Genomic DNA, 17,446 nt, shown 5'->3' on the forward strand with positions numbered 1-17,446 from the left:
CCAACAAAATTAATTTAGAGTAACATGTTGAGATTCACATGATAATCCAGGTACTAGATACTCAAGATGTCCATAACCGGGGACACGACTAATCATGATTATTTTGTTACACTCTGTAGAGGTTTGCGCACTTTTCCCCACAAGACTCGATCGCCTCCGTTTGGTTTCTCGCACTACATGGTGTTTGAGAAGACGGATGATCGAGACATAGTCTTTCAGAAGCGCTAGCACCTTACGATCGGGTAGACCGTACGACCTACATCCCCTACATCTGCTAGTCTACCACTGTAAGAGTTCGCACAACTTAGTCAACTATTCTAGAGCCCATAATAGCTTGTGGCTGCACACGGAAGTTTCTAGTATGAATAGTCTTATGATCCCTTTGAGCCTGGGTGGCGGTCCAAAAGAAAACAGGCAAGTCCTGGAATACCAAGGTGCCTCAATCCACCCAGATGTGTGTTTAAGTTGCCACCTTAGATAAACCATTAATTAACAAAACTCACATCTGTCATGGATATCACTCACCCAATCCACGTCTACTAGCATAGCATGGCATAATAAGCAAACGCGGAAGTAACTCCCAAAGGTTTGATAATAAACAGGTAATAGGTACTACCTCAACTACTTCCGATCCCACAATTTAATTAGATCCTAATCATGCAATGTGTGAGGATTGATCTAATGCAATAAAACTGGGTAGTAGAAAAAGGTATGATCAAAGTGTTACTTGCCTTGCTGATGATCTAGGAAACCTAGCGATTCGAAGTAATAAGCGGCGCACTCCGGATACTCTATCGCAAACAAACAAACGAGCAAGAAATAAGTACTCATCTAATGCACAGGTAAAACTCAAATAAGAGATATAACCAGAAGGTTCAACTTAAGAACTCCGGTTGGCAAAAAGAACCAAATCGAACGAAGCAACGAAAGTCAAACGGCGAAAGAAAACAACTTTGTTCTAGTAATCTGGATCTGGGGCAAATTTTACAATAGCAAAATCTTGTTTAAGTTGGTTAAACTAAAACGAGCGAAAAGATAAACTAAAACGAAAATCGGATCAGGAATCACGATCAGATAAATCACGGATTTAATCCGAGAAAAAGAAAACTGACGAACAGTTAATCGAACGGACGTTCGTTAACAAAAACTAACCGGTGAACACGTTCGCTAAAATGAACGGATCGGTGAACGTCGGCGGCTATACCTCCGACGGCGGGGCGGGGCTCCGGCGGCGGCGGTGGCTATGCGGGGCGGCGCAGCAGCGGCAGCGGCGGCCGCGGCGTGCGGCGCGCGGCGGCAGCGGCGGCAATGGCAGCAGCGCAGGCGGCGGGGCGGCTGCGGCTTGGCGGGGCGAGGCGGGGTGAGGTGAGGGGCGGCGGGGCGGCTCGGTATTTAAGAGAGGGAGGGGGTGCTGCCTTGGGGGAGGGGGCACGGCGGCGGCCCCGAGCCGGACTCGGGCGGCGGCACGGCTCCGGTCTCCTGCAGGGAGACGCAGGCGGCGGGGTGGGCCGTCGGCTGGGCCTTGGCCCAGTCGGTGCGCGGCTCGTTTTTTTATATATATATATTCCGCTCGGAAAAAGGAAAAAAAGAAATACTAAACGGACTCCAAAAATTCTGAAATAAATTTCCACGGGCTTCTAATGTATAACATTCCAAATTGAAAATTTGGGATATTACAGAAGCGGAACTGCCCCAAGTACTTAGCGGATAAAAAGGACGGCAATGGCAAAGGTATATATGATATACATGTTATTGAAGTGTACCTTACCAGCGCTCGTAGTAGCTCCTGGGTATTTGATACCGGTGTGGTTGCTCACATTCGTAACTCAAAACAGGAGCTGCGGAATAAGCAGAGACTGGAGAAGGACAAGGTGACAATGCGCGATGGGAATGGTTCCAAGGTCGATGTGACCACCGTCGGCGCGCTACCTCTATGTCTACGTTCGGGATTAGTATTAAACCTCAATAATTGTTATTTACTACCAGCTTTGAGCATGAACATTGTATCTGGATCTCGTTTGATGCGAGATGGCTAATCATTTAAATCCGAGAGTAATGGTTGTTCTATTTATAAGAGAGAGATATTTTTATGGTGTTGCCCCGCTAGTCAATGGTTTATTTTTATTGAATCTCGAACGTGATGTTACACATATTCATAGTGTGAATGTCAAAAGATGTAAGGTTGATAATGAAAGTCCCACATACTTGTGGCACTGCGGCCTTGGTCATATTTGATGAGGACATCAATACCATTGTTACACCCACAACCCCCGTTGCTATACATACCGGACCAATTACTAGAGCTCGCGCACGCCAATTGAATTATCAGGAGTTTCATTTCTTGGTAACGATTCTAATGTTCATGAGAATATGATGCTACCTAAATTGGATACATTTGTTTTGCTTACAAATGAAGGGCCTAGTTTGGACAAGAAAGATGAACCTTGGAGCAAGTTCAAGCATGGAGATGACGGCATGCGCAAGGGGACCAAGAACGGAGTTACAAGTTATGATTTCAGGACTTTGAAGCCACCATAAGGAGTGCATGAAGCCTTGGATGAAATATACAAGATGCCACTTCATAAATTTCGTCCAGAGGCTATTCTAGGTGTTGTGTCATCTTATTATTGGGCCAGGCCCATGTATTTTCGAAATACTTAAGTATAGGATGTTTATAGAGTCCGTATGTGTGGGGAAACAAGAGTTAGGGTTGGTTTCAGACCGCTCCTCCAAGGGCCACGAAATTCCCCCCTCTTCCTTCATATATACAACCCTTAGGGCGTCGTTTAGAATTTGGGTTTTGTTTAGATTAAAAGTTCGCCATAGCTGCAACTTCGCGTACTTGGTTTGTGTCCAACGACCAAACTAAGACGTCACAAAAGCCCACCTTCATTAATAAAGTTTCAATCTTTAATTCGCAATATCCAGGTTGCAATCTCAGTTTCTTGCTTGTTCTTCGTTTGCTCGCAGGAAATAGACCCTCATGGTCAGGTTGATCGTGATCCGGCGTGGTCAATAACCATTGGAAGTTGGTTTAGCGATCTCTAAGGCGCTACGTCTTCGCACGTTCGTAGTCGGATCGTCAAAGTCGACTCCAACAAAAAACGATATCTATCTCATTGAAACATCAGGACACCTTCGCCTCTATCAAGTGGTATCGGATTTCCGGGTTGCTCGGTGAGATTTTACTGTTTTTCGTAGTTTAGATCAAGTCTGTTCTTCATACCGACGGTCCACGAAAAATCCAAAAAAACAAATTAGAGTGAGTTCATTATATCCGAACTAGTCTGAGCCTTTGCATAGTCTTTTCAGTTTTTTTCTTTGTTGAATTTGCGGTTGCATCATCGTGTCTAGTTGCTGGTCTTAGAGTCTAGTCTTATAGAGTTTCGAGTTCTAGTTATAAGTTGTCACGCCGCCGCCGCACCATCATCATCGCCCCTACCATCTACCACCACCGCTTATCCGCCACCGATTCATCTCCATATACCATCACCAATCCGTATCCATATACCACCACCAATCCATATCCATATACCATCACCAATCTGTATCCATATACAACCACTGCTGCCATATCCTAGCACCATATATCCACCACCAATCCGAGATCCTTTCATATTAGGTTTGTTTTCGAGATCCATCTAATTTCCGTTTCGTGTTTCCTTGCCTGAGTAGGTTTCGGGAAAAAAATAAAAAATAAAAAAATAATTTGGAGACCCCCAGGCAGTTTTTAGGCCAAAATTTCTGGAGGCAAAAATATTTTTTCCCTATCATATTTTTATACTTTTCCGAGTCTTTTGAGCCACGTGCCATCATAGTGATTTTTTGTCGCACTTTTTCGTCCTCGCTTCCCTGATTTCCAAAAAAAGTTAAAAAAAAAATTCGTGCCCATCCTATCAGTTTGACGAGGGAAGAATTTTGAGACACTCGCCATTATAGTGATTTTTCGAAAAAAGAGGAGCACAAAAAAACAGAGCGAAAAAAAGTTTGAGAATGTGCTTTTCCCTTGTTTACGTGCAGCGCCGTGATTTTGTTAGTGTTCTAGGCTCGCGTCTCTAGCACGGTCTAGCCTAGGACCACCACAGTACCACCGTTGAGTGTTTATTCAACTTTGCTTCTCTGAATTGATTATTGCTGACCCTTTTTGCTACCATATTATAAGCCTTCCCAGCTGCACATACATCTACGTCATGCGGTTGACTCTCCCTGGTAATCTCTCTATCCAAGCTTTGAGAGTTTTGACTACAACGGTTGCTGGTCACCACCTGCTGCTTCGTAAGAACTGGTAAGAATTTGAGATTCGCTTGACGGATTTGTGACTGTCCACCACACCATCACCACCACTTCCTAGTAGTCTGTAGGATCATATTCTTCTGTGTTTCTACTGCTGCTAACCGTGGCAGGATCACAAGCCGACGAGACTGACTGGGAGAACATGACAAACAAAGAGTTACATGATAAGTTTCAGCAAATGATGAGTGGACAGTTGAAGATTGATGTAGGGTAGAACCCTAATCTCCTGATCTTTCACGAAAGGAGCGGAATCCCGCGATGAACACGAAGAACACAAAGGGGAAAACGAGGGAAACACAAGGGAAATAGGAGAGGAACACTCAAACCAACAAGATAGTCACACACGTGCTAGATCCCCGAATACATAAAGTAAGATACACGATCCACGATCAACTAGGGACGATACACGGTAACCGGTCTTCTCCCTGAGGAGGTCTTGATGTTCTTCCCTAAAGAGGGGTCTTGAATCCGCTTGGGGAATCTTCTCCGAGGAGGTGCGATCTCCGAGGAGAAGGTAACCAAGTGCATGAGCAAAGCTCTCACACAAACATGAGCTATCTCTTTGCTAATCCTAAAACATAGGTAGGAGAAGAGTATTTATAGTCTAGGTGACGAAAGGGTACATGGGCCTCAGCCCAAGTCACTGCGTGCAGGCAGGGCCGGAAGTTCCAGGCGAGACCGGAAGTTCCGGGCAGCGGAGGTTCCGGGGAGGGTCCGGCCTAACCAGAGAGTTGGGCGGGTGGAGCTGGGTTGGCATTCGGGGGCCGGAACGTCCGGGCTGGCCGGAGGATCCGGGTGCCGGAAGGTCCGTGACGAGTTCCGGGCTAACCAGAGAGTTGGCACGCCTGGGCGGGTCGAAAACGTCGGAGGCCGGAAGCTCTGGGTCGTCCGGAGGGTCCGGGGGGGGGGGGAAGTTTCGGGCTCTGGCCGGAGGTTCCAGGCGGTCCAGAGTGTTGACGCCTGTCTCTTCTTCTACAGCCCTCGGCTCTGTGTCTTGAGCATTGTACTTGATCACACATAACATCTCGGACTTAGGAAGCAGCCATGTCTCACTTGAAGAGGAGGGAAACTCAAGTAGGAGTGATGTCACCTCGGATTGAATAGCATGCGCCCTAGCTCTTGTCGTGGGCACACTTGGAGCTTGGATAGTTGAAGTGGTATCCATGGGGATGATCGTGGGATGCTCCGCATCATCTCCCCTCCCTTGGGGATGATCCGTCCTCGGATTGAATTCTTCATCACCATGGAAGGGAGAGAGATCTTTGATGTTGAATATGTCGCTCACGTTGTACTTGTTGCATGGGAGGTCGATCTTGTAAGCGTTGTCATTGTAGCGTGCGAGCACCTTGAAGGGTCCATCCGCTCGTGGTCGAAGCTTGGACTTGCGTTCTTATGGAAAGTGGTCCTTGCGAAGGTGTAGCCACACGAGATCGCCAATGTTGAAGATCATCAGTTGCTTGTTGACGTTGAGCTTGGTCGCAAGGCATTGTACTTGGCGCTCGATGGTGTTTCTTGTATCTTCGTGCACCTTCTTGAGATGTGTCGCTCGTTCACTTGCGTCCAAATTGATGCGCTCTTGATGAGGACATCAATACCATTGTTACACACACAGCCCCTACTATTACATATACTGGACCAATTACTAGAGCTCGCGCACGCCAATTAAATTACCAGGTACTTTCGTTTCTTGGTAATGATTCTAATGTTCATGACATTATGATGCTGCCTAAATTGGATACATTTGTTTTGCTTACAAATGAAGGGCCTAGCTTGGAGAAGGATGAACATTGGAGCAAGAACACGCATGGAGTTGATGGCATGCGCAAGGGGATCAAGAACGGAGTTACAAGTGATGATTTCAGGACTTTGAAGCCGCCATAAGGAGTGCATGAAGCCTTGGACGAAATATACAAGATGCCACTTCATAATATTCGTCCATAGGCTATTCTAGGTGCTGCGTCACCTTATTAATGGGCCAGGCCCATGTAATTTCGAAATACTTAAGTATAGGCTATTTTTAGAGTCTGTATGTGTGGGGAAACAAGAGTTAGGGTTGGTTTCGGACCCCACCCTCAAGGGCCATGAAATTCCCCCCTCTTCCTCCATATATACAGCCCTTAGGGCGTCGTTTAGACTTTGGGTTTTGTTTAGATTAAAAGTTCGCCATAGCTGCAACTTCGCGTACTTCGTTTGTGTCCAACGACCAGACCAAGACGTCACAGAACCCCACCTTGATCAATAAAGCTTTCATCTTATATTCGCAATATCCCGATTGCAATCTCAGTTTCTTGTTCTTCGTTTGCTCGCAGGAAACAGACCCTCGTGGTCAGGTTGATCGTGCTCCGGCGTGGTCAATAACCCTCGGAAGTTGGTTTAGCGATTGCTAAGGCGCGACGTCTTTCACGTTCGTAGTCGGATCGTCAAGGTCGACTCCCACAGAAAACGATAGCCACCATCTCATCGAAACATCGGGACACCTTAGCCTCTATCAAGTGGTATCAGATTTCCAGGTTGCTCGGTGAGATTTTACAGTTTTTCGTCGATTAGATCGAGTCTGTTCTTCATACCTACAGTCCACGAAAAAGCCAGAAAAAAATTAGGGTTAGTTCATCATATCCGAACCAATCTGAGCCTTTGCATAATCTTTTTAGGGTTTTTGCTTTGTTGAATTTGCGGTTGCATCGTCGTGTCAAGTTGCTAGTCTTAGAGTCTAGTCTTTTAGAGTTTCGAGTTCTGGTCATAAGTTGTCACGCCGCCGCCGCACCATTATCATCGCCCATCTACCACTTTTTCTTATCCTCCACCGCTCTGAATCCATATCCATATACCACCACCAATCCGTATCCATATACCACCACCAATCTCTATCCATATACCACCACCGCTACCATATACCACCACCGCTGCCATATACCACAACCATATATCCACCACCAATCCGAGTTCTTCTCATATTAGGTTTGTTCTTGAGATCAATCTAAATTCCGACTCGTGTTTCCTTGCCTGCGTAGGTCTTGGAAAAAAAAGAGTCTGGAGACCCCCGGGCAGTTTTTGGGCCAAAATTTTCACGGGGAAATTTTTTTCCCTATCCTATTTTTAGGCTTTTCTGAGTCTTTTGAGCCATGTGCCATCATACTGATTTTTTGTCGCACTTTTTCGTCGTCGCTGCCCTGATTTCCGAAAAAAAAGTGAAAAAAAAAATTCGTGCCCATCCTATCAGTTTGACGAGGGAAGAGTTTTGAGACACTCGCCATTATAGTGATTTTTCGCAAAAAAAAGAGGAGCGCAAAAAAAAGGAGCGGAAAAAAAGAGTTCCAGAGTGTGATTTTCCCTTATTTACGTGCAGCGCCGTGATTGTGTTAGTGTTCTAGGCTCGCGTCTCTAGCACGGTCTAGCCTAGGACCAGCACAGTACCGTCGTTGAGCGTTTATTCAACTTTGCATCTCTGAATTGATTATTGCTGACCCTTTTTGCTACCATACTATAAGCCTTCCCAGCTCCACATACATCTACGTCGTGCGTTTGACTCTCCCTGGCAATCGCTCTATCCAAGCTTTTGAGAGTTTTGACTACAACGGTTGCCGATCACCGCCTGCTGCTGGGTAAGAACTGGTAAGAATTTGAGATTTGCTTGACGGATTTGTGACACCCGCCACCACCACCACCACTTGTTAGTAGTCTGTAGGATCATATTCTTGTGTGTTTCTATTGCTGCTAACCATGCCAGGATCACGAGCCCACGAGACTGACTGGGAGAACTTGACGAACAAGGAGCTTCATGATACGTTTCAGCAAATGATGAGTGGACAGGTGCACGATGTGATAAACAGATTTGAAGAGGCCATGGAGAAGATAGATGGCATGGAGAAGACGTTTGAAACAAAGCTCGATAACAAGTTTGCTGAATTGCATTCGCGTTTTCCACCACCACCACCGGCTGCTCCTGCCGCACCTCTGCAACAACAGCAACAACATCGACTACCTCCACGTCGGGAAACAGCCCTCCGCCGAGCGAGCCGTGTCCCTCTTCAGTTGGGCCAAACTGCTGGTGCTGCTGTTGATACTTCTGTGGCTCCTACTGCTGATGTGGAGGAGGATGATTATGTGGGAGATTATGAGGATGAGGTTGATCAAAATCAGAACTACGTGCCACCACCAGCACAGCAACCACCAGGTCGTCCACATGCAAATAATGGCAATGGTAGGGCTCACCCTCAGGTACGAGATCATGAACATCGGGACACCTTAGCCTCTATCAGCTCTTGGAGTGGTAGGGGAACAATGTCCAATGGTGACAATGGGTTGAAACCGTAGACGACCTCGAAAGGGGACTTGCCGGTTGTTGAGTGTCTTGCCCGATTGTAGGCGAACTCGGCGATGGGTAGACACTCCTCCCACTCCTTGATGTTCTTCTTGATGAGTACTCAAAGTAGAGCGGAGAGTGTGCGGTTGGTCACCTCCGTTTGGCCGTCGGGGATGCAAAGTTTGTTAGCTTGCATAAGATATCCATTTTTGATGTAAGAGCATTCCTAAGAGGTGTGCGACAAACACTTGTCATAAGGAGTAGCAAAAGTTGCATCATGCTCATACAAGTATTTGATATGCTCGAAGCCAATGACATCTAACTCAAGTTGTGTAACAAGCATGCATATGCGAGAAAGAGCATCCGCTACAATGTTTTCTTTACCCTTAATGTACTTGATGACATAAGGAAAAGACTCAATAAATTCATCCACTTAGCATGACGCTTGTTAAACTTGGTTTGGCCCTTAAGATACTTGAGAGTCTCATGATCGGTATGAATGATAAACTCATGGGGACGAAGGTAATGTTCCCATTCATGCAAAACACGGACTAAAGCATATATCTCTTTGCCATAGATGGGGTAATTGAGTTGCGCTCCGAAAAGTTTCTCACTAAAGTAAGCTATGGGGCGCTTCTCTTGCGTTAACACACCTCCTATGCCATTACCACTAGCATCGCAATGAATATCAAAAGTCTTGTCGACGTTGGGTAAAGCAAGCACGGGAGCATGAGTAAGCAAATTCTTAAGCTCATGGAATGTGGTATCTTGGGATGGTCCCCAAACAAAAGGTGCATTCTTCTTTCTCAAAGCATGCAAAGGCGAGGCAATGGTGCTAATATCCTTCACAAAGTGACGATAGAAACCCGCAAGGCCAAGATAACTACGCACTTGATGCAAGTTGGTTGGTTGCGGCCAACTCTTAATAGCATTGATCTTGGACTCATCAACATGAACACCCTTAGAAGAAACAACAAAACCCAAGAAAACGAGCTTATCAACACCAAAAAGGCATTTCTCCATATTAGCATAGAGGCGCTCTTTTCTAAGAGTTTGCAAAATGGTGCGGACATGGGTGACATGCTCTTTGATAGATTTGCTAAACACAAGAATGTCATCAAAGTAGACCACAACAAATATACCAATGTAAGGGCAAAAGACATGATTCATGAGGCGCATAAAAGTGCCTGGTGCTTCCGAAAGACCGATAGGCATGACTAACCACTCATACAAACCAAACTTGGTTTTGAAGGCAGTTTTCCATTCATCACCCTCTTGTATGCAGATTTGATAGTAACCACTCTTAAGATCAATTTTGGAAAATATAGTGGCACCGCTAAGCTCATCAAGCATATCATCTAGGCGTGGAATGGGATACCTATAGCGAACGGTGATAGCATTGATAGCTCTACAATCGGAGCACATGCGAAAACTACCATCACATTTTGGCACAAGAATGACCAAAACGGCACAAGGGCTCAAACTTTCATGCACATGTCCATGGTCTATGAGATGTTTTACTTGCCTTTGTATTTCTTTTGTTTCGTCGGGGTTGACACGGTATGGAGCTTTGTTCGGAAGAGGTGCTCCGGGGATGAAGTCGATTCGGTGCTCAATGCCTCGTAGAGGAGGTAGACCCGGAGGTAGCTCATCGGGGAAAACATCTTGAAATTCCTGCAAAAGAGAAGACAACACTAGAGGAAGAGTGTGAGAAGTGCTAGTTTGTGATGCATTGTCCTTGCACAGGAGGATGTAGTGTAGGACACTAGATGGGTTCTCACACACTTCTCTCATCTCACGTTTCGTGGCAAATAGAACTAGGTTCATGTTTTCGCTCATCGTGGAGGTACTCAATTTTGGCTTGCGCTCACTCTCTTTTTGGTGGCTCGCTCTCTCACTATGATCTCCACGATGGGTGGCTTGCTTGTTGGCGATCACTTGACTAGGTGACATTGGACGGAGGACGTACTCCTTGCCCTTCATCCTGAAGATGTAGTGGTTCGTTCGGCCGTTGTGGATGACTCCTCTATCGAATTGCCATGGCCGTCCAAGGAGAAGATGACAAACAGTCATTGGAACGACATCGCACTCCAAGGTGTCTTCATAGGCGGCGATCTTGAAGGAGACTTGTACTCGGTGCTCGACTTGGATAGTGCCGGAGTCACTAAGCCATTGAACTTTGTATGGATGTGGATGCTTGTTCTTCGGCAATTGGACCTTGGAGCAAAGTTCTTCACTTGCGAGATTATGACTACTCCCTCCATCGATGATGACCTTGAAGGATCGTCCATTGATGCCAGACTTGGTGTGGAATATGCGGCATCGTTGGTCTTCTTCTTGGTGACGTTGGAGAGTCAAGACTTTGGAGACAACAAGTGCGGGACTTGAGTCTTCATCACAAAAGACTTATTCTTCTTCATTGTTCACTTGGTGGTGCATGGCGACTTGCTCGAGGGCTTCCATTTCGCCTTCACTCATGGAGTCATAAGTGCCATCGTCGTTGAAGACCATGGTTCGCTTGTTGGTGCACTCGTAGCACTTGTGGCCTCGGCCTCCGCATGTGAAACACTTGAAGGAACTCGTCTTGACGGTCTCGTCGGTTGGACTTGATGATGATGAAGCTCTCGGCTTGAAGTTGCTCGTAGGAGGATGGCTTGTAGTTGACGAAGCTTTCTTGTAAGTCGACTTGTCGATGTTGGTAGTAGAAGGTCTTGTAGTCGGTGTTGGAGTCGTTGAAGCTTGGTTGTTGGAGAAGCCATAGGACTTGGATGAGAACTTGGCATACTTGAAATCATCTTGCACTTGGCGTTCCGCTTTGGTAGCTTGGTGCACTAGCTCGATGAGGTTTGAGTATGTTTGGAAATCGACGATCTTCTTGATAGGATGATTGAGTCCGTTCATGAAACGTGTCATTGTTTACTCATCATATTCCATGATATTGGCTCTTATCATTGCAATCTCCATCTCCTTGTAATATTCTTCAATGCTCTTTGTTCCTTGCTTGAGTTGTTGGAGTTTCTTGAAGAGGTCGCGGTTGTAGTAGGTAGGTACGAAGCATGCTCTCATGACATCCTTCATTTGCGCCCAAGTAGTGATGGTTGGTTCACCTCTTGCCTCTCGGCGCTCTATGATTTGTTCCCACCAAATGAGGACATAGTCTTGGAACTCAAGGGATGCCATTGCGATCTTCTTCTCTTCTTCAAAATTGTGCAAACGGAAGATCTTGTCAACCTTCAATGCCCATGAAAGGTACTCTTCGGGATCGTTGCTTCTGTTGAACTTGGGCATGGTGAACTTGAGTTTGCCATAACGTTGCTCTTCATTGTGTTGGGGTCGGGGATGATGACGCCCGTGTTGTTGATGATTGATCAGCTCGTGGTGCTCTTGGCGCAGAGGGTTGTTATCGCCATGTTGTTCTTGTCATGGAGGATCTCCATTATCTTCATGCTCTTGATTGACTTGTTGTTCTTGGCGAGCTTGTGGAGGAGCTTGTCAAGCTCGAGGAGGAACTTGCCTATGCACGCGAGCTTGAAATCTTCGTTCTTGAATTTCTTTGCGAAATGCTTCCTCTTGTTCACGGACTTGTCGGCTTCGGTCGGCAATGGCTCGACTCGAATCGCGTAGAGCTTGTTGCGCCGCAAGTGCTTGAGTATCACGGAGTTGTTGCTCTTGATGTTGTGCCTCGGCATCTTGAGCATTTTGGTGTAGACGCGCTCGCTCTTCCTCTTCATGTTGGCGTTGTCGTTGCTGTTCTCGGGCTAGCGCAAAGGCCTCTTGAGTTTGACGTTGTTGGCGCTCTTGAGAGTCGGTGTCTCGTAGGGGATTGAGGCTTGCTTGACGATCGGTGCACGCGGCTCGACGAAGAGTGTTCGATGTCGGTGTACTAGAGCCGGAGAGGGTGAAGTCTGAGTGGCGGCTTGAACGCCTCCTTCTTGAAGTCGAAGACGAGCGGTTGAGCAACAAAGCATGAATTTCGTCCATCCTTGTGTCATTCTCTCGCTTGTGATCGTCGAGCTTGTGGTCGAAGTAGTCCCTTGTACGCTGCTCGGAAAGTCGCAAGTCGGCGGCAAGGTTGTCGATGCGTTCACTCATAGCTTGTTGCTCTTGATGCAAAGCACGTTGTGCACCAAAGAGGTGACTCTTGGTGACGAAGGATTTCATGTCGTCGTCTTGCTCAATGAAGAGTGGGTTTGTAGAAGTACTTGGCCTATCCATCATTGCAAGACAAATGTGAGTGGTAGAAAGAGAAGAACGAGTACCAAATGTACCTTGACCGAAGTTGAAAGTGGATCGAGGATAACTCCAATGTAGGACAAGGAAATAGCACAATTGGTACGAGTTCTTGTCGGTTTCTCACACCTACACAAGTAAAAGCTTTTGGTGGAGCTTGGTTAGGATGGTGGCACAAAATTTGATGCAATTGTAAGTGAGCTTCAATAATATTGGAAAAGATTCGCAAGATGCAATGTAACAAGTAGACCAAGCATATAAGGTACACAGAAACACACGCGCAAAAAGATAAGTGGGGTTGTGCAACCAAGGGTGAGCCAAAATGTGGAATCCACAAAAATGCTCTTGTTGAACAACACTAGAGAGACGCTAGCACGATTGCACAATAGGCAGATACAAGAACTTGTGCACAACCTACTTAGAAAAAATGCAACGACTTCTATCCCAAATATTTTGTATGCAAGGTGTTGCTATGATATGATCCAAGACAATCTTAATGTTGTCAGATGCTATGGTTCTTGCTTAAAATCACTTTGCTTATCTTTTCTATTTGCTTAAAATCTTGTTTGGCTCTTTGATGTTTGAGCTCTTTTCTCATGCAATGCTTGACGAACCAAGATAGCAAATGAGTATGTGATGACAACTTTGTGACACAAGAGATGATACCAATATATGCAACAATGATGTATGTATGCTATGGGAAGTATAATCACTAATGTGCACAAGTCTCGTTGCCGGCAATACTCGATGGCTAGTCTCGATGGGTAAGCAACGCAAAGGAGTAAGGTTATGATGGCTATCAATATAATGGCAAGAATGATATGTCCAATACCAAGATGAGGTTACCGGTCTTGCTTCCGGTATGGTGTCAAAATGGTGGCACGAATACTAAGATGTAGTCGAGGTGGTCGTTGTTGATGACACATTCGTGGAAAAGATGAGCGGCGGTGATGTCGATGTCGAACCGTACCTAAATAGCAGAAACAAAAAAGGATACGGTACCGCAACTCAAATTCTCAAACCTCGACGTAGCAATTGTGTCGAAGAGCGAAACGGTCCAAAAATGGTTGGGTTATGCGGAAGTGGTGGAGGTATGCGGAAGTATATATGGTATATGGTGGGCACCGGAACAAAATTTGGTGGAAATTGGGCGGAAAACGGGGCAGTGGATGGAGATGTTGCTACCAGGGGCCGGATGTCCGGGTGGGGCCGGATGTCCGGGCTCTACGGGCCGGATGTCCGGGCTCTGGATCCGGGGACGAATGGATGAACACCGTGTGGGGAGGTTAAATCCGGGCGAAATTCAGAGGAATTTGTGGATGGAAATTGGGGGGAAAGGATGGGAAGCTTGATCCACTCAAAACAAAGCCAATCCACGGATCCAAACCAACAAAATCTCAACACACCAACAAATGACAAAAAAAATTTGGGGCTATTTTTGGTGGGGAATTTTCGAATTAGGACGAGAAACAACAAAACAAGGCTAGAAACACAACGGGGAGGTTCCGAAATCGTGATCAACCTGGCTCTAGATACCATGATGATGTAGGGTAGAACCCTAATCGCTCGATCTTTCACAAAAGGAGTGGATCCCGCGAAGAACACGAGGAACACAAAGATGGATACGTGGGAAAATGAGGTAAATCACAAGGGGAAACACAAGAGGAACACTAAAACTAACAAGAACAAGTCACACATGTTCACGGACAACTAGGTATGATACAAAAGGGTAACCGGTTCTTCTCCGTGAGGAGGTCTTGATGTTCTTCCCTAAAGAGGGCTCTTTAATCCGCTTGGGGGATCTTCTCCGGTGGAGGCTCGAATCTCCGTGGAGAAGGTAACCAAGTGGATGAGCAAAGCTCTCACCCAAAATATGAGCTAATCCTTTGCTAACCCTAGAAAGTTGTACGAGATGGAGTATATATAGTCTAGGGGGTAGAAGGGGTACACGGGCCTCGGCCCTTTACTGTGCGCAGACAGCGAGGCCGGACATCCGAGCGTCGGGCCGGATGTCCGGGCGTTCGCGGAGGGCCGGATGCCCGGGCTGGTGAAGCTGGCCATGTTGCTCTCGGGTTCGGGGGTGTCCGGATTTCCGGGCAGGAGGCCGGATATTAGGGACCTCAGGAAGGGCCGGATGTCCGGGCTTGCGGGGCCGGATGTCCGGGGCCTGTAGGCACTTGGTGGTTGAGCAGCTGTAGAGGAAGGCGCTCCAGGGGCCGGATGTCCAGGGCCTGGGAGATGCTCTTGGCTCCTTCCGTTGGTTCTCCTCATCCGTCGACTTGGGGACTCGTCCGTCTTCATGCGCATCTTCGGGAGGACCCTCTTGGTACCTAATCATGCACAACATCTCAGACTTAGGTAGTAGCCATGTTTTATGCATAGAAAGTGGAAGTCCGGAGAGGAGTGAGTTCACCTTATCATCGATAGCTTTGGCTCGGGCTCGTGTCATTGGTCCAAGTGGTGCCGTTGGAGGTGTGGGTGCGTCCATGGGGATGATCTTGGGATGCTCCGCATCAGAACAATGAAGAAGAACAAGTCTTTTGCGATGAAGACTCAAGTCCTGCACTTGTTGTCTCCAAAGTCTTGACCCTCCAACATCACCAAGAAAAGACCAAAGATGCCACATATTCCACACCAAGGCCGGCATCAATGGACGATCCGTCAAGGTCATCGTCGATGGAGGAAGTTGTCATAATCCTGCAAGCGAAGAGCTTTGCTCCAAGCTTCAATTGCCCAAGACGAAGCATCCCCATCCATACAAAGTGCAATGGCTTAGCGACTCCGGCAGCATCCAAGTCTCCTTCAAAATCGGCGCCTACGAAGACACCTTGGAGTGCAACGTTGTTCCAATGTCCGTTTGTCATCTTCTCCTTGGACGGCCATGGCAATTCGATAGAAGAGTCGTCCACAACGGCTGAACGAACCACTACATCTTCAAGATGAAGGGCAAGGAGTATGTACTTCGTCCCATGTCCCCAAGTCAAGTGATCGCCGACAAGCAAGCCACCCATCATGGAGAGAATAATGAGAGAGCGAGCCACCAAAAAGAGTGTGAGCACCACAAGCCCAAATCAAACACCTCCACGATGAGCGAAAAGAAGAACTTAGCCCTATTTGCCACCAAAAGTGAGATAAGAGGAGTGTGTGAGAACCCATCTAGTGTCCTACACTATGTCCTTGTGTGCAAGGACAATGCACCACAAACTAACACTTCTCACACTCTTCCTCTAGTGTTGTCTTCTGTTTTGCAGGAATTTCACGACGTTTTCCCCGACGAGCTACCTCCGGGACTACCTCCACTCCGAGGTAGTGAGCACCGCATCGACCTCATCCCCGGAGCACCGCTTCTGAACAAATCTCCCTACCGCGTCAACCCCAAAGAAATACAAAGGCAAGTAAAGCATCTCATAGACCATGGACATGTGCGTGAAAGTTTGAGCCCTTGTGCCGTACCAGTCATTCTTGTGCCTAAACGTGACCGTAGCTTTCGCATGTGCTCCGATTGTTGACCTGTCAATGCTATCACCATTCGCTATAGGTATCCCACTCCACACCTAGATGATATGCTAGATGAACTTAGTGGCGCCACTATCTTTTCCAAAATTGATCTTAAGAGTGGTTACTATCAAATCCGCATACAAGAAGGTGATGAATGGAAAACCGCCTTCAAAACCAATTTTGGTTTGTATGAGTGGTTAGTCATGCCTATGTGTCTCTCGGAAGCACTGGGCACTTTTATGCGCCTTTTGAATCATGTCTTTCGCCCTTACATTGGTATATTTGTTGTGGTTTACTTCGATGACATTCTTGTGTTTAGCAAATCTATCAAAGAGCATGTCACCCATGTCCGCACCATTTTGCAAACTCTTAGAAAAGAGCGCCTCTATGCTAATATGGAGAAATGCCTTTTTGGTGTTGATAAGCTCGTTTTCTTGGGTTTTGTTGTTTCTTCGAAGGGTGTTCATGTTGATGAGTCCAAGATCAATGCTATTAAGACTTGGCCGCAACCAACCTGCATCAAGTGCGTAGTTTTCTTGGCCTTGCGGGTTTCTATCATCGCTTTGTGAAGGATTTTAGCACCATTGCTTCGCCTTTACATGCTTTGATCAAGAAGAATGCGCCTTTTGTTTGGGGACCATCCCAAGATACCGCATTCAATGAGCTTAATAATTTGCTTACTCATGCTCCCGTGCTTGCTTTACCCAACTTCGACAAGACTTTTGATATTCATTGCGATGCTAGTGGTAATGGCATAGGAGGTGTGTTAACGCAAGAGAAGCGCCCCATAGCTTACTTTAGTGAGAAACTTTTCGGAGCGCAACTCAATTACCCCATCTATGGCAAAGAGATATATGCTTTAGTCCGTGTTTTGCATGAATGGGAACATTACCTTCGTCCCCATGAGTTTATCATTCATACCGATCATGAGACTCTCAAGTATCTTAAGGGCCAAACCAAGTTTAACAAGCGTCATGCTAAGTGGATGAATTTATTGAGTCTTTTCCTTATGTCATCAAGTACATTAAGGGTAAAGAAAACATTGTAGCGGATGCTCTTTCTCGCATATGCATGCTTGTTACACAACTTGAGTTAGATGTCATTGGCTTCGAGCATATCAAA

This window comes from Triticum urartu, chromosome 2 (assembly GCF_003073215.2).
Source record: "Triticum urartu cultivar G1812 chromosome 2, Tu2.1, whole genome shotgun sequence".
In the NCBI taxonomy this organism is placed as follows: domain Eukaryota; kingdom Viridiplantae; phylum Streptophyta; class Magnoliopsida; order Poales; family Poaceae; genus Triticum; species Triticum urartu.